Source organism: Pongo pygmaeus, chromosome 14 (assembly GCF_028885625.2).
Source record: "Pongo pygmaeus isolate AG05252 chromosome 14, NHGRI_mPonPyg2-v2.0_pri, whole genome shotgun sequence".
Classification (NCBI taxonomy): Eukaryota; Metazoa; Chordata; class Mammalia; order Primates; family Hominidae; genus Pongo; species Pongo pygmaeus.
In genome coordinates this window covers 38,676,306-38,694,817 of record NC_072387.2, presented here as the reverse complement: position 1 = coordinate 38,694,817, position 18,512 = coordinate 38,676,306, and the positions used below count along the sequence as shown (strand labels likewise).

General features: G+C 47.3%; 1 long non-coding RNA gene across 1 annotated transcript; it reads right to left on the bottom strand.

Moving 5' to 3' along the window:
• Positions 1 to 2,467: 2,467 nt before the first annotated feature.
• Positions 2,468 to 17,859, bottom strand: LOC134738047 (uncharacterized). Its single transcript, XR_010123535.1, has 3 exons — positions 17,764 to 17,859; positions 11,054 to 11,191; positions 2,468 to 2,927 (listed from the first exon to the last, which is right to left on the bottom strand). It is a non-coding gene; the product is annotated as an uncharacterized LOC134738047 (long non-coding RNA).
• Positions 17,860 to 18,512: the final 653 nt, after the last annotated feature.

The window sequence follows — 18,512 nt, the reverse complement described above, 5'->3', positions numbered from 1 at the left end:
TTAGGAACCAGGCCGGTGCCTCCCATGCCTCCTGCCTTGCCTCCTGGCATCTCCAGCACCCACATAGCACCGTGGCCTCAGGCAAGGCTGCTGCTGGTGGGCTGTGTCCCAAGAGGTGACCAGGGCACTCACAGAGAATGCAGTTCATGTACTCAGACAGGCATGGACTGGCCTTGTCTATTTTACTCTGTGAGCAGGTCTGAACCTGGAAATGCTCTTTTCTTTATTTTAGTCTTGAGAAAGATTCATTTTGTTGTGAATGCTGTCTCTACAAAGGGAGAGTCCTTGTTGGGACTAGGATAAAATTATCAAAATTAGTCCCAGAAACAGCAGTAATTTAGGAATACCTTACCTTATCCTGAGGTCGTTTATTCAGCAAAGGTTGATGTGCCTTGCTAGTGAGAAGCACCCTGCAAGCTATTGGAATCACCGTTCCTGTCTTCCAGGACTGGGAAGAGAGGCAGATAAATGCATGGACATATTTTTTTTCAGAGTCAGAAATGCTGCAGGAGCATAGGCACGTGGTGTGGGTGCCCTCAGGAGAGACACCTCACACAGTCAGGAGGGGTGCAGGGAAATTTCCTGCGGAGGGGCTGTCTCAAAAGATGGACAGGAATCAGTAAGAGAAGGGGAGGCAGAGAGACTATACCAGGCAGAAGGAACGGCGGGTATGAAGGCTGGGAGGTGAGAAGAGAGCATGGTGCACTCTTAGAAACAACAGAGGAAGTTTAGAGCGCCACACGCATGAGGGTGGGGTAGGTGGTGCAGGGGCCGGATTATAAAAAACTGGCAATGCTGTGTTGAGGATTTAGACTTAGAATAGAGTACTTTGACAGGCAGCCTCTGAGACAGCTTCTGGGAAGTGTTCCCTCCTCTTCTATTTTTTGGAAGAATCTGTGAAAGATTGATGTTAATTCTTCATTAAATGTTTGGTAGAATTCATCAGTGAAGCCATCTGGTCATGGGCTTTTATTTCGTGGGAAATTTTTTGATGACTAATTCAACATCTTTCTTGTTATAGGTATATTCAGATTTTTCTCTTTCTGAGTTTCAGTAGTTTGTGTGTTTCTATAAATGTGTCCATTTCATCTAGGTTATCTAATTTGTTGGCATATAACTGCTTGTAGTATTTCCTTCAAACTCTAGTTTTGCAAGTAATGCCCTTTCTCCATACCTGGTTTTAGTAATTTGAGTCTTCTCTCTTTTTTTCTTGGTCAGTTTAGTTAAATGTTTTGTGATTTTGGTGATCTTTTGGTTTTATCGATTTTTCTCTATTTTAAAAATTCTCCATTTTATTTATTTTCTTTGTAATCTTTATTATTTCCTTCCTGATGCTTATTTTTGGGTTTAGTTTGTTTTTCTTTTTCTAATTTCTGAGGATGGAATGTTAGATTATTAATATGAGACTTTTCCTTTTTTCTTAAAAATACAAGTTTACAGCTACACAATTCTCTGTAAGCACTGCTTTAGTGCATCCTTCATTGTTGCTATGTTGTGTTTTCATTTTCATTCATCTCAAAGCATTTTTAAATTTATTATGGGAATTAGCTCACACGACTATAGAGGCCCAGAAGTTCCCTGATAGGCTCTCTGGAAGTCAGATTCTGCTCCATCCTCTGGGCCTGTTGTTGTTGCTGTTTGTTGTTATTATTTTACTTAGTGATATTTCTAAATATCTTCTTTAAAGTCTATATTCTTTATCATGTTTAGCCACTGAGCTCTCTGCTCAATCAGCTCAGTGGTCAGTTAATGAATGGACAGAGGTTTCCTTGAACGCCAGTGACCAGTAAATCTCCCAGTCCTTGGAAAACTGCTGTGTGTGCAAGTTGGACACTCCTTCAACACTCAGCCAGGCAGTTGAAACTGTGCCTTAGCTTTCACTTTCTGGTTTTACAGAACCCCAAGATCAGCCAGAAGTGAGCTCTTTGGGCCTTCTTAGGTCTTTTCTGAGCATGTGCACAGCCCTGGACACATGCAGAGTCCTACACATGCCCGTGACCTTCTAGATGCCCAGAAAGTGGGTGAAGCTTGTCTAAGACCCCATGGAGAGCTCATTCCCCAGATTTTACTTTTATGGTTTTTGATCAGCTTATTGTCTGCCCAACTGTGATCCACAGCCTTAGGCAGCCACAAAGCACCCAGCCAGAAAGTTAAACAACGGTCTCTAATTTTTTTATTTTTTTATTTTTACAAACACCCCTGAAGAAAAGCCTTTTGCACTAGGTGAACTCTAAGTCAGGTCAAATAAAGATGACCTTATAAATGGGGTCTTCCAGGGAACTACTACAGAGGCTAACTAATGACGACTCCATGGGAATAAGACTTTAAAGGACTCCCGACTCCATTTCTCTCTCTCTGATAGCCACCAGGCTGCTGTCTTTTACAGTGATCGTTAGCTTTCCAGGGAACCACCGCATGGTAGATAGGGAGATAGGAATAGGGCAAGTTGAAACACCACAAAGTTTGCTGTTCATACCAAGACTCAGCCATTTTAATTAAATAAAAGCTTCCCAGATTATTCCAAGCCTTTGGTGGTTAACTTTCAGAGTTCTAGAAAAGTTGATTTTGACAATTTTTGACAGTTTTCTTGTTTTTTTTTTTGTTTGTTTGTTTTGGAGGAGAGAATTTTTTGATTGTCAATTATTAATTGGTCGATTATTAGTCTATTTGGATGATCTGTTATCAATCAGTTTTATGTTCAGAGGATCACTCTGGTCCTAGTGGGTGGAAGACCCTGGGGTTTGAGGAAGGCTGGAGTGAAAGGGATGAGTTGGGAGTTTCGTGGTCAACAGGCAACAGATGATGGAAACCTGCACTCAGGCGGCAGCAGCGGAGACACCACCCAGACAGTTCAGATGCGCCAGATGATTACAGCTTGCCAGGTTCTGTGTTCAGTGCTTTGCTTCCTGTTTTGTACATCATTGTACCTATTTTAACAACGATAAAAGTATTAACACCTTGCCCAAGGTCACACAGCTAAAATGGGGTTAGAGCAGGTTTGGGAATCTATATTCATGTGACTTTAAAATCCATGTTTATAATCACTACCCTGTATTTCTAGATGCAGGCTTAATGACTATAGTAAAAAAATTATTCATTTGACAAGCATTTATTGATGACGTATTATGTGCAGGTACTATTCTGGGGGCTGGGGATATAATAGTGAACAATATAGAAAAAACTGGCCAGGTGTGGTGGCTTATGCCTATAATTCCAGCACTTTAGGAGGCCAAGGCAGGTGGATTATTTGAGGTCAGGAGTTTGAGACCAGCCTGGCCAACGTGGTGAAACACCATCTCTACTAAAAATACAAAAATTAGCCAGGCTGGTGGTGCACGCCTGTAACCCCAGCTACTAGGGAGGCTGAGGCAGGAGAATCACTTGAATCCATGAGACAGAGGTTGCAGAGAGCTGAGATAGTGCCACTACACTCCAGGCTGGGCAATAGAGTGAGACTGCATCTCAAAAAAAAAAAAAAAAAAGAAAGAAAGAAAAAAAGAAAAAAACTCCCTGTTCTCATGGTGCTTACATTCTCCTTGGCAAAGGCAGACAATGAAAAAGATATATATGCATGCGATATCTTATATAGGGTAGTGATACATGTTAAAATACAATAAGGAGAGAAAGAGGGCATTGGGTAGGTGTGGGTGGATGTTTGTATTAGTCCGTTTTCACGCTGCTGATAAAGACATACCCGAGACTAGGCAATTTACAAAAGAAAGAGGTTTAATGGACTTACAGTTTCACATGGTTGGGGAGGCCTCACAATCATGATGGAAGGCAAGGAGGAGCAAGTCGCATCTTATGTGGATGGTGGCAGGCAAAGAGAGAGCTTGTGCAGGGTAACTCCTTCTTATAAAACCATCAGGTCTCATGAGGCGTATTCACTATCATGAGAACAGCACAAGAAAGACCTGCCTCCCATGATTCAATTACATCCCACCGGGTCCTTCCCACAGCACATGGGAATTCAAGATGAGATTTGGGTGGGGACACAGACAAACCATGTCAACGTTTAAATAAAGTAGCCAGGTAAGGCCTCACTCGAGAGCGATGTTTGAGTAAGGACCTGAAGTCGGGGGAGGAGTCACATGTATATTCAGGTGAACAGTATTGCGGGCAGAGGAAGTAGCAAGTGCAAAGGCCCTGAGTGGGAACAGCAAGGAGCTTGGGTGGTGAATGAAGCTGATTGAGCCCAGGGGAAGAGTCTGAGGAGATGAGGACAGAGAAGGAATGAGGACCCAGATCCCTCGGACCTTGCAGACCACTGACAGGAGTTTGACTTTGCAGAGCGACGTGATTAGAAGGATGACTGATTTTTGTGTTGAGAACAGGGAGACAAGGCCAGAAGCTGAAAGGCCAGGCAGGAAGCTTTGCAGTAATCCAGGAAAGAGCAGTAGCAGTGTGGCCGGAAGTGGGAGCAGCAGCGGAGGTGAGAAGCAGTCAGCCTCTGTAGACTGTATTTTGCAGGTGGAGCTTACAGGATTTACTGAGGGCCTGGAGGTAGGGAGTGAGGAAAGAAAACTGTCAAGGATGACTTCAAGTTGTTGGGCTTGAGCAACTGGAAGGATGGGGTTGTCCTTGCTGAGATGCGGCGGAGTGGGAGGAAGAGGTCTGGGGAATTGGAGCAAGGCTGAGTCTGGGGCTGTTTCGCTTGAGTTACTGATTCAACATCCTCACGGAGCTTCCTAGTAGGCAGATGTATAAACAAGTCTGTCGTTGAGGGAAGGCATGAACATATAGATGGCATTGAAAGCCATGAGTCTGGATGAGCAGGAGTAGGCGGGACGAGAGGACCCAGAAATGACCAATACCAGCCTCCCGGTTCAGGGCGGGAGGGATGGACATCATGGACGAGAATACCGGAGAAGCACAGCCCTCTGTCCCTCCTCAGCCTTGTCTCCCACCCTGTCTGCCTCTACAGAGGCATCATTGCATTAATGACGTTCACATTAACAACCTTGATTCATAAATAGAAATAAATGAGCAAAGCAACAGCGCGGGGTGCAGCTGAGCACTCAGGTGTGCACTCCGTGCTCGGGGCTCCCTCCTGGGCCATCTCAGTAAAGTTCCCTGTACTTCTAGAGGGCAAAGAGCTCTGACGTTAATTTTTAAAAGATTTCTACCAAAAAAAGTGAAACCTTAATTAAGCGTACATCTGAAATTCAAACAGATCAGCTAAGTTTTTCGTAAAATGAATTCACATGGACTAGCTCTTGCCCAGGGACATTGGATAAATGAGAATTGCTGCGTGTGAGTTAAATAAAGGTGGGAGGAGTTGGGAAGCAGGGGAAGGAGTTCATTCAAGTTCTCCTAGTGCAGGATCAATGACCATCCATTCATTCCTCAGCACTCTCCCCAGGCTGACAATGGGCACGGTTTGCTGGAGAGAGTTCGTATTCCCTGCTTGTGTTAATCTTCCCTTTCCAGGGAGCTTGCCAGTTTGCCGAGGAAAACGCACGTCCCGTCAGCATTGCGGACGTGAATGAGAGCTCTTTGTTCCTCTTGCTCCTCCTGGTGACGGGCCCTCTGCTCTCCCAGAGGGAAACCATCTTTTTAATCATTTGCCACATACGGTTGGCTCAACCCAACCAAGCTTTTCTCTGTAGCGTCTTGTTGCTGCAATCTGTGGTAATAGTTCTTAAAGAAGAGGGATGTGTTTTTCTATCCCCAAGGAATGAAGATTTCCACTTGGCATTGTTTTCCACCATCGTGTTTTTGTTGTTGTTGTAGAAATGGAGCAGAAAATCGCTGCTGTTCTTTTATTGCCCAACTGTCCATGTCACTTCCAGTCCTCGGGAAGAAAATTGTTTTTGCAAATTTTATTCAGACATTTGTGTTACTCTTTACTGAAGTCTTCACCATTCTTTCCTCTGACCAACTCATAATTCTGTGATGGAAAAAAAACCCCCCACTATTTTCATATCAGTGAAAAACCATCTGCTATTGTCTCCTTTCATTATTTTGCAAGCCCTCACTTTGTCACAGGATATTTATGAAACAGATGAAATGTTTATGCATATGTCATGCAACTTTACATTTTAAAAAAATTATTCCTGAGCTTTACCTACATAGCAAACGCAATGCTTATAAATGTACTTCCTTCAATCTTCACAGCAACCAGGTGAGGAAACTTGTTTTTAATCCGATTTTATTAATGAGGCAACTGAAGCCAGAGAACTTGAATATCTTGCCTAAGGCCACACAGAAGCTCAGCAGTGAGTGCTCTTCACAATGGCATCTGCTGCCCCTCATGAGATCAACAGCACCTCACAGGAAGAAGCTCTTATTTTCCAAGTTTGTGCATTTTGCATAGCAATCACAATTTGAACCAAAATACTTCATGCTTCATTTTTGCCAAAGAGTTTAACACAGTGCATGTCAACTCCTAAAGGGACGCTGCACAGACACATGCAACCAATTACACTAAGAGTAACAGGTTTGTGTAGGATGGTAAGGCTTAGAACTCCTTTTAAGTGGTTTATTTTTCAAACCTGTAGCCCTGATTTAGAGCAAGCATTTTGCACCACTTGGAAGTTTTTGATTATACAACAACCAAAGAATTATAAAATTTGGGCTATAGTAGCATGACAGGTTAACTCCAGCCAAGAGGCTCAGGTGAAAGAAAGACATGGTGGCAATGAGGAATTTCCATTAAATCTTAATTTCTTTCAGACTCCTAGCAGATACCCTCTCTAGAAGAGGGAGAATTGGTCAAAAATGTCTTAAACTCATTTGGCAGATATTGGGAGCACCTGCTTACTAAGGTTCTAGATTGAATGATTAGGGATAGATTTTGACAATGTGCTTGACTTGGTCATAGACTTACATAGTTACACTGGACAAGTCACAGAGACATTTTAAGGGATAAGCAAGATATAAATAGAAGTTCTGTTTTGTCCCGTGACCAGCAGGATCCTCTTGGTTGTCCCTGGGATGCAGGCACCCTGCCGTGGGACCACTGCCTTCGTGGTCACCACTTCCATCTCACTGATTCTTGTTTTTTCTAGGCTCTGGGAATCCACCTGCTCTTCAGATTGATACATTCTTTCGTTAGATATAAATACCTTCAATCAGATTACGGTGACGTCTCCGGGCCTTGGAGCCATTCTCTCTCTCTAAGCAGACTCTCTGCATCCTGACTGGTTTACGGTTTGCCTCAGCAATCGGATTTCCTCCAGTTCTAAGCCCTCCAGGGCACATGTCAATCTCCTGTTAGGCTCGCAGCCTGCACTTTCCGTTTGCCACCCAAAGCTTTCCTCTGTGAAACCCTGTTCATTCTTCTCATGCATAATTTCCATTTCCCCATAGAGGCCGTAAACTCCACGAGGATATAGATTAATCTAAAATCTGTCTGTTTTCCTAGTGCCAAGTATGGTGCTTAGGAACAGCAGGGATTTCTTAAAGTTTGCTGATATTAGAACTTTCCACATCGACACATGGTCAAATAGAAAATTCACAACTCATCATTGCTTCAGATCTTATAAATTCGAGTCTTGCAATTAAGCATAAAGGTAAATAGAATTCTAATACAATTTTTAAAAAAGACTTTTGCATTAATAGCCTTCCTAGTTGCCCTTTTGGAAACTCCTCAGGAAGGAAAACATGTAAACGTCCTGACATGTGCCTGAGCTGAACTTTGCTCATTGATGGCTGGCCACAGTGTTTTAGTTCTTCCCAAAACTCCTCCTTTTGGTTTATTTGCCAACAGACTTCAGCTTCTTGAGCAAAGTGGCCTCCAGCCTCAACCTTAGCCTGGAGTTGCTGGAATTGGCCCTGAGGTGTTGCCAGACCTGACATTGAAAGAAGAGCAAAGGCAAGGCTGGAAGGATCTGAGAGAAGTTTCCACATTGAAGAGGTTACAAGAAAGAGGAAGCTCCCATGGTTCCTGCCCACAGGGAGAGACACTCATAGTTAATGAGCATCTGTTGTGTGCCAGGGACTGTTCTAGTATCTCTTCTAGTATCTAGTATCTGTAGTATTTTTCTCTATATCACAGAGCTGGTAGGTGTGTGGTGGAGCCAGAATTGGAAGCCAGGTCCATCGGACTCAGAAAGACCAGGGCTTCATCTAGCATCTCCTGCTAGGCCCGGGGATTCCAGAAAATGGCCCATTTTTTAGCATCTTTCCTTGACTCTTCTACCTCTATCAGAAAGTGTCTTTGCCCTGTTTTCCTGGTAGCGTTGCTTTCTGATTAAGGTGGACTGGCAGTACGAAGGTTGTGATTAGTGATCGTGGGCCCACATCCCTCTCTGGCAACCTAGGTACATTCGACATGGGTTTCTTAGGGCTATGCCTAACACGACTGTGACAGAAGATATTTGAGGGCAGGCTAGCCTGTGCGGCTGATATAGTTTGGATGTTTTCCCCTCAAAATCTCATGTTAAAATGTGATCCCCAATGTTGGAGGTGGGGTCTGGTGGGAGGTGTTTGGGTCATGGGGGAGATTCCTCATGAAAGGCTTGGTGCCGTCCTCGGTAATGAGTGAGTTCTTGTTCTGTTAGTTCACGTGATAGCTGGTTGTTGAAAGGAGCCTGGCACCGCCCCATCTCTCTCTCTTGTTCCCCTGTCACCATGTGACATGCCTGCTCCCTCTTCACCTTCCATCATGATTGTAAGCTTCCTGAGGCCTCACCAGAAGCTGAGCAGATGCCAGTGCCATGCATGTACACAGCCTGCAGAACCATGAACCAAATAAACTTCTTTTCTTTCTAAATTACCCAGCCTCAATATCCCTTTATAGCAATGCAAAACAGACTCACCAGGGGCTTTCTCAGATCACGTCATGTAAGCAGCCGTCTCTTGTGGCACACTTCTAGGCATGTTGGGGTTTGTCAGATTTAAGTCCTGGCAACAGTGGGAGACTAATTATGGATAATTATGCTCTCCGCAGTCCTTACCTTGGGCTACATTGTAAAGACCACCAATGCACATAAGAACTGATTTTGTTTGTTGCTTAATTAGAATGGAGGAGCAGTGAGCTGTTTTAAGAGAAATGTGTCTCTCCTTGTGCCGGCCCTTCCTTCAAGTTTAATTGAGATGTTTAGAGTTGTGGGTGCTTTTGAACATGATCTCAGTAAACTTTGCTCATTGATGGCTGGCCACAGTGTTTTAGTTCTTCCCAAAACTCCTCCTTTTGGTTTATTTGCCAACAGACTTCGGCTTCTTGAGCAAAGTTACTGATGAGGGTTTTGCCCAAGAAGCCAAAGTCTGTTGGCAAACAAACCAAAAGGAGAAGATTTTTGTTTGTTTGTTTGTTTTTTTGACAAAGTCTTGCTCTGCCGTCCAGGCTGGAGTGCAATGGTGGGATCTCAGCTCACTGCAACCTCTACCTCCCAGGTTCAAGTGATTCTCCTGCCTTAGCCTCCCAGGTAGCCGGGATTACAGGCACACACCACCATGCCTGGCTAATTTTTTGTATTTTTAGTAGAGACGGGGTTTCGCCATGTTGGCCAGGCTAGTCTCCAACTGCTTACCTCAGCAGATCCGACCCGCCTCAGCCTCCCAAAGTGCTGGGATTATAGGTGTGAGCCACTGCACCCAGATGGAGTTTTAATACTGTACAAAATTGCACTCCTCTTCACTGAAGTGGGTTCAGGCGTTGTGTCATCCTACGTGTATCCTGTCCTCTGGTCTTTCTAAGCCATGGAAAAGTAGTCTCTCTGCTCTTTGAGCCCCATTCAACTTCAAAATGCAATAGAAATTTCAAGGAGGTAGTACCTTTGTGTGTGCAGAGCCCCATTGTAGTTTCAGTGATGGGACAGGTGGAAGGTGCTGTCTCTAATGGTGACAAATGACTGGCTGCCCGCATTCTGAACACTCGATGCTTTTGAAATGTCCTTGCTTCATTTACTTTTTTTTTTTGAGACAGAGTCTCGCTCTGTCATCTAGTCTGGAGTGCAATGGCGTGATCTTGGCTCACTGCAACCTCCGCCTCCTGGGTTCAAGTGATTCTCCTGCCTCAGCCTCCTGAGTAGCTGGGATTAACAGGTACCTACCACCACGCCTGGCTAATTTTTGTATTTTTAGTAGAGATGGGGTTTCGCCATGTTGGCCAGGCTGGTCTCAAACTCCCGACCTCAGGTGATCCACCCGCCTCTGCCTCCCAAAGTGCTGGGGTTACAGGTGTGAGCCACTGCACCCAGCCTCATTGATGTCAATGAGGAAGGTATTGCTATCCCCATTTTACAGATAAGAAAGCTGGTCGGGTGTGGTGGCTCACACCTGTAATCCCAGCACTTTGGGAGGCTGAGGCAGGTGGATCACCTGAGGCCGGGAGTTCGAGACCAGCCTGACCAATATGGCGAAACTCTGTCTCTACTAAAAATACAAAAATTAGCCGGGTGTGGTGGCATGCGCCTGTAGTCTCAGCTACTCGGGAGGCTGAGACAGGAGAATGGCATGAACCTGGGAGAACTGCTTGAATCTGGAAGGCGGAGGTTGCAGTGAGCTGAGATTGCACCACTGGACTCCAGCCTAGGCGACAGGGGGAGAGTCCGTCTCAAAAAAAAAAAAAAAAAAAGAAAAGAAAAAACCTTAGGGTCAGAGAGCCTGAGTTACACGGTTGTTAGTGAAAGAGCCAGGATTTGAAGTCAGGCCTGGCCCCAAAGCTCATGTTCTTTCCACAGCCTTTGAACTCAGGTGACTGTGTGGGCTTCAGTGCTGACGGGGGTGGGGGTTGGGGATGATGGCTGGTGGCCTTTATTGCACGGCCATTGCTCATTAATCCTAGATTTACATACAACTCCTTGCCAAATCTGAGGAGTTTATTTGTAGTTCTTTAAACATATCTCTGTATTGGGAGCTATAGTTTTGTTCTCTTCTCAATTGATGTTCTCTTCTCATCTAGCTCCCAGTCAGTAAACCCTGTCAGGTGTGTTTTAGGGTCTGACAGACATGGGGCAACTTCACTTTCCTGTACCAGATGGTACTTTGGTTCATTTTACTCCAATGAGATGGGAATTAGAGGACATAAAAGACCAGCCAATAGGTTTCATGTTCCTTTTTATTTTTCCCCACTACAATGCAATGTCAAGTACTATCCAGGTCATACCTGCATGGTGGGATTCTTCAGTGAGCCAAGGAGTCCTTGGCCCCAGAGCTGGGGCTGATCCTGTAGAGATGAGGGTGGACACGTCAGATTTACTCGTGCATCTCAGCCCAGTCTTTGCAAGAACAGTTCCAGCCCGTTCTAGCAAAAGAGAGAGAGAGTGAGTGTGTTTGTGTGTGTGTGTGTGTGTGTGTGTGTGTGTGTGTGTGTGTGACCTTTTCCCCAGGGAAGAATTGTAGGTCCCTAGTAACATCTCATCATAACTTTATTTTATCTTAATCAGCCACAGGGATGAGTTTCTCTCCAATTCACTGATAGAGACATTGTCAAAAGAGCAAATATATATGATTCCATTTTTTTTTTTTTGAGACGGAGTCTCGCTCTGTTGCCCAGACTGGGGTGCAGTGGCATGATCTTGGCTCACTGCAACCTCCATCTCCCAGGTTCAAGCGATTCTCCTGCCTCAGCCTCCAAAGTAGCTGGGATTACAGGCGCCTGCTACCACACCTGGCTAATTTTTGTATTTTCAGTAGAGATGGGGTTTCACCATGTTGGCCAGGCTGGTCTTGAACTCCTGACCTCAGGTGATCTGCCCGCCTCAGCCTCCCAAAGTGCTGGGATTACAAGCGTGAGCCACTGTGGCCAGCAATATAAATGATTCCTAAAGAGGGAATGGGGGAATCTTTAAGCACGGATTTGCTGGTATAGTATTTCTTCTCCCTTGATGCAGAGACATCACTCCTCCCTTGTGAAGAGCCCATAGTCTTGGCTTGTTGATCTCATTGGCTTCCCAAGGGAAGGATGAATCATTATGCGGTGGTGTCAGGGTGACTCCAGCCACATGGGGGGATTCCCCTGACTGAAGTGCTTCCCACAGGATGTGAAGATCTTAGGCTTTCTGCTTTTCTCATGTTACAAAGGAAGAAAGAGAGACCCTCGAGGTGGCAGGATGAGTCAACGTCACAGGGTGAGCAGGAGAGCCAGGACAGGCCCCTGGCAGGGCACTGAGCTCCTCTGGTGGGCCTTTGACCTCCCAGCAGGAAAATATCAACAGCCCTGTTTGTTCCATGTCCTCTGGGGAAGTTTGCGAGAAAAGTCTATGCAGCTCTACACAAAAGCACAGAGCAGTGCTCTTTAAAAGAAGTGTTGTTCTAAAATAAAGATCTTCTAGGAAACCGCATCTCCAAAAGACAGTGTGGGGTGGTAGGAAGAGCGCTGAATGGAGGTCAGACCGTTTTGTCCTGTTTTCACCATGAATCATTTGCATGATCTTGGGAAAGTCATTTTACCTCTGGGGACTTTGGTTTATAAAATGAAGCAGTTGAGCTCGATGGGGTGGTTTTCCAATTTATCTGATGGTGGAGCAACTTCTGAAATTCCCCAATGGTGGAAAACTTTTCTTAGGAACCCAGTATATAAAACAGATAAAACGGGAGCTACACTTGTTGAAGATCGGGTGAACACAGGGCCAGGAATCCACTCACTCTGGGTACCTTCCCAAACCCCAGACTTCCCAGGGACCCACAGGGCTCCACACAGTGCCGGAGTCGCTGCAGGCCTCCCTCACACACTGCCATATTTCTTACCAGGAGATGGCTCTCTTACCTCATTTCCAAAATGTACTACTTGGAGGAAAAATTATTGATCAAACTAGTTTGTGAACTTGCTGAGGAAAAATGCCTTCTGAACTCAGCTGGAGGAAACCACCAGGCAATGTGCCCTCATTGACCATGCCCTGTGGTTTATAACAATGGGCCACCAGCAACCATGACTGGAGACCCTCCTCCCATTCTGCCATTCTGCCTCCTGAAGAATGCACTCCTAGACTAGCATGGAAGACGTGGATCTTTGCTACCCCCAACATCCCAGTGAGACCGTCCTTAAATCAATGAAGCATAGCACTAAGGTCTGAATGTTTGTGCCCCTACCCCAATTCATATGCAAAATCCTAACCCCCCAGGTGATGGTATCAGCAGATGGGGCCTTTTGAGAGGTGATCAGGTCGTGAGGACAGAGCCCTCATGAATGGGACTAGTACCCTTAGAAAAGAGACTGCAGAGAGCTAGCCAGTGCCTACCACCATGTGAGGACACATGGAAGGTGCCATCTATGAGGAAGAGGCCCTCACCAGACACTGCTAGTGGCTTGATCTTGGACTTCCCAGCCTCCAGAACTGTGAGAAACAAATGTTTGTTGTTTATAAGCCATCTCGTTTATGGTATTTTTGTTATGCCAGCCCAAATGAAGAAAACAGAATATTTTTTTCTGTTTCAGGAAAAAATTTTCTGAATATTTTTTTCTGTTTCAGGAAAACAGAATAATTTTTAAAATACCTAAATGAGCATTAAAGTAAAATAGGAACAGTCACTTCCAAGATGGTTGGCTACAGTGTTCTTCTCCAACTAACCCTCCCCTTGAGAACAACTAGAAAAACTGCATAAAGTATTTTCGAAACTCTGCTGAGGGTATCAGAGTGCTCCCAGGGCAGTGAGGACTTGAGGAACCAAAATCAAGAGGAGAAGGGGATCACAGAGAGGATGCCAGACATTCAGGTCCACTTTCCCTGCTGAGGCATTTGCCAATTCAGAGTGTCGGTGGAGGGGCTGAGAAGCTGAGTAGAACTTTAGGCAGTCTCACAGGGCTGGGGAAACACACCTCCGTGTTCAGGCCCTGCTGTGCAGGAGGGGGCCAGGCAAGCACTCCAGACTTTCAGGTGGGGCAGCGGAGGGGATATCCCCAGGCAAAACACTGAACCAGAAATGGACCCATCTTCACAAAGGCCGAAACCAGCTTTGAATCAGCTCATCCAGTCTGGCCTAAGACAATCAGCCCCTGGCCTAAATGTCTGCCAAAAGCAAAAGTAAATCCTCTGCAGGCAGGCGGATAACATCATCTAGTACCTCAGATTATAACAATGATGTTGTATTTAGAATATCTGGTATTCAAAACAGACAGATAGGTGTGAGACCCAATTTGGGAACTGGCCCTGGGATCTGGTTCAGCATATGATTTCTCATGAGGAGGGCAGCTCTTTGCAGAGGGGCCCATGTGATGGTGCTAACAGTGTTAGCTGCGGTGCAGAGGATGGTGTGAGCTGTGCAGACACTCTCTCATCTTCTCCAAACAACAGCTCGGGTGTCGCTATTGTGATCTTTCTCATTTCACAGGTGAGAACACAGGCTAGGGGGTTTGACTTACGTCTATCTGACTACATAGCCTGCTTCTCCGCAGGGGCTCTTATTCGTGAATGTTGTGGGGTGACAGGCTCAAGGAAGATACTCACTCTGCGACTTAGCTTCAGGGCCTGGCTTAAGACTTGTTAAAGGAAACACTCATTTATCGGACATCACATGCAGATAGCTCCTGGGTTTAAGAGGTATAGAGCACCACATCTGCAGGGGCGGCATGTCACACCACTTGGCTGGAGCTCCAGTGTCAACTTGCAGACAGCTGTTAATGCTGAGCAACGGTTGCCTGAACGTGGGACTGAATTCCTCCTCGTCTCCTGGGAGGCCGGCATGGAAGGTGAAGCAGATGCCTTCACACCTCTGGGACCATGGAATGGGGCCCCAGCAGTAGGTTTCCCAGGCATGCCCCCAGGGAGTCCAAGCAGAAACCTGGAGCCCCGAGAAAGCTCTCTTAGGAAGTCACTGGGAGCTGCAGGATGTTCTTAGCAAGCACCTCATTCAGAGGGTTTTGAATTGGGCTCCTCGGGCCCTAGAAGTTCTTTGGAGCAAGGTGGGATGGGGCAGGGGAAAGGAGACAGGAGGGCTCGGCCCTGCCCAGCCCCGGATGAGCAGTATGTTTCACCCTGATCTGCTTTTTACATTGATGTTACATGTAAGATTTCATTGTTTAAAATGTTTAACTTTTTTTTAACTTAAAGAAAGAGTCCAACTCTTTTTAAAAAAAGCTGCAAGATGGCCTTTCTGGTCTAAGCTTATTGGAGAGATGAATATCTCAGGCCCAGTGAGGGTAGCTGATGTCTCCACACACGGAGACAATGGCAGAGCCGTGAGCGTGGTTTTTCCCGACGACTTCCCCTGCCCTGAGTCAGGCCTGTAAAGACAGTACTAAAATATACACTGGATGGTGTGTGTTGATGCTGAGCCTAGAAGACACGCCAGATTGTCCTGTACCCCAAACAGAAAGTAGTGACAGCCAGGCTCCAGCGGCAGGTACGGGCCAGCTAGTTATGACCGTGTTTTAATAGCAGGGCAGGGTTAAGGTCAGGAAGTTCTCTTCCTCTGAAATAGCTGGCCCCACAGCACAATGCCTGCAGGTCTGATCCCGAATGCCTCAAGGCAAGAGGCGGCTTCCTCCTGGCCAGGACCCGCCTGGTCCTCAGCCTCCTTTGCTCTTCCCTTCCCTGAACCCTTTCCCAGAGTGAAGTGGGGGCAGGGGTCACCAATAGAGACTCTTCTAGTTCTTATTTCCCCTTCCAGAGCCCTCCTCAGAACTCATCGGTGACTCTCAACAAAATACTCCTAATTTAACTTTGGGAGTAATGAAATCAATCTGGGTAAAATACCTATGCATTTTAGGAAGAAGAGAGAGCATTTCGGTGTCTCCTCCATCTTCTGTGAGTCGGGGCCTGCTCAGGCGGCCAGAGCAGGCACCTCAAGGAGAAATGCCTCAGCCTGTGTGGAGATCACAAATTCCAAAAACATTCTTCTCCCCACAACTTTTTCCCCTTTAATGACACTTGCCATAAATTGCCAGCTACTTTAAGTACTTAGGGCTGACTGCTTTTCCTTTTCCCAGCCGCCACCCCTTCTGAGGGCAGCCCTGTGTCTTCTCTTCATTTCCATCCCAGCACACCACCCTGCCACCCGGGCACCATCTTGGATACTCCAGTCTCCTCATTCCCCACTTCCAGTGTATCGCCCACTCAGAAGTCCTTCTTGAGTCCTTTCCCTCTCCTCCACCCTCCTACCAGGGCTTTAGCTCAGGGGCACCCTCTTTCGCCAGCACATGCCCCTCTCCAGATTGACTGGCAGGTGCCCCCTCCATGGGGCAGAGGTAGATCACCAAGCTCTCATTTGGGCCACGGGCTGGCCTCCCAGCACCTCTGCATCGATGCTCATCCATTCTGCCCATCACCAGGATACCGACTTCCCCTCCTGTGTGCTGGTGTCACGCTTTGCCAGCATACACGACAGCAGAGGACACAGACCTGGACATCACTTCCCGGGTCATATAGACCAACTGGGGAGACCAGCAGCAGCCAGGGAGAAACACACCTGTCTCTACCTGTGGCTGTGCTCCATCCTCTAGATCAGGAGGCCGGGTGTCCTTGAGGAGGAGGGAGGCTCAGAGGGGTGAAGGGGAGAGTTCAGCCAGGTGGCGAGGGGAGGGGAGATGCCAAAGGTCTGGAGGTGCGCATGTGCCCTGCCTGAAGGGGGAGGCGCGGTGAGTGGAGCACAATGGCCGGGGGGAGCCTGGTGAGGACTGACACTGGCGAGGACATGCGGGAGCTGGTGTAGGTTCTGGAACAATCCAGCATGAGGCCCAGGGTATGGACTTGGGGTCCGACTGCCTGGGTCCAAATCCGGGCTCTGCCCCTCACTAGTCTGTGATTGGGCCAGAGCCTTCACCTCTCTGGACCTCTGTTTCCTCACTGTAAAGCGGGACGGTGTGATTATAGACATCTTGCCTTCAGGGTTGTGTGGGGAGAAGGAGTGAACTGCGGAAAGCCTCTAGCAGACGGCCCACTGAACCGTGAGCGCGGTCCTGCTGACTGAGGGGCTCTGCGCAGCCTCACGGCCTCGCTGTGCTCTCAAGGCCCCTCGTGGTTGTGCGGAGATCACAGCTATGGAGGCGAGAGTGGACGCCGGAGTGCAGGTGGGGCTGGTGCAGACCTCCAGGTGCGGGTAACGGGGACTGGCCCGGGGTGGTGACGGGGGAGATGCAGGGAATGGGCAGACAGGAGAGATACTTGGGGCAAGAACAAACAGGACTTGCTGATGGAGTTCGTATGGGATGGGGGTGCAATAAGGGACATTGACCCTCAGGTGTGTGGGCTTGGAAACTAGGAGTGTGACGAGATTGTGCATCCGAGTAGTTTCTGTGACTTGCCCAAGGTCACACAAGGTGTAGGTGGCAGAGCTGGGGTTGTTCTGACAACAAGGTGCGGTTCTTTCCTCTGCACAAGCCGGCTTCCTGGGATCGTGGCTCTTCTGGGGAGAGGGACCTTGGAGAGCGCCTGCCTTCTGGCAGGAGAATCTCCACTGGACAAGACAGAATCTGGAGGTCAGGTGGTTTTCTGGAACGCACACAGCCAGGGAGGGGGAAGCAGGCAGGGGCTGCATCCGGCTGCCTGGGGTGGGCAGGCACTCTCTGTTCCATGCCACACAGAGAGTCCCCAAGGCCTTTCTGAAAAGCCCTTCCCAGCCCTTCCGTGATAAACAACCTGCTGTCCCCGGCTCCGGGAGGGAAGAATCTAAGGGGAGACGCTCCTCCGTTAGTCACGCAAGCTTGCCTGGGTGGTTAGCACAACGAAGCCGTCAAGCCACTAGGCAGGAAGGGCGGGAGCTGGCGTTTCAAGCACCGCTGCCCACCCGAGGGATGTACAGGGTAGCAACAGCCCACGCCGGGGGTGGGGAGCAGCCTGGTCACCCACAGGAGCTTGTGAGGCCCGAGGAGTGTCAGTCTGGCAAGGCCCCTGCCCCAGCTTTTCATTTATGAAACAGAGCATGACCTCCAGAACTCACTGGGATTCTGTATGACGGAGCTCCCCGCACTGGGCGAGCAGGGTGACCCCGTCCTCCATCACGGCTCTCTCACTGTGACGCCGACCCTCGGTCCCCACGCTCGGCTTGCTGTAGAACGTTTCCTCTCTCCAGGTTGTCATGACAATTTTCACTGAGAAGCTGTTTCTGGAGAGGGAGCAAAAAAAGAAACAGGGGGAAATGCTTATTAAAGCCAGGCCTAGTGAGTCTGAGGATTTCAGTGGTGTCAATACATTCTCAGTGGCTTCTGAAGAAAAAGTGGAATTTCTGTCCTCTACACCAGCTGGCTGCTAGGAACTTTGCTGTTATATGGAGGCAATGCATGAAGTCCAGAATCCATTACATTATACTAATTATAGTAATAATGATAATAACAATTAAATGTGAGCCTTCAAAGGCAGGTCCCCTCTGGCAGAATCCATTAAGGAGAATGGGTGTAATTATTCAGGCAGTGGAGGCACAGTGCAATTTTAGGGGTGGTCAGTGTTATCCTGATAACAATCCCATTCTCTCCTCCTTCGTCACTGGCCATCTGGCCTTCCAGTGTCTTCTCCCCAGATCTCAACCATCTGTCCATCAATGTCTCACTAATTATTGCAAACAATTCTGTGTAAAATGAGAAGAAAGTAAAGGTTAACTTTCCCATTTTACAGATTAGTCATTGTGTTCCTGAACAAACAGTGAGGAAACCCAGGGGAGGTGACCCCTCGGTGAATGTATCCTACAGAAGA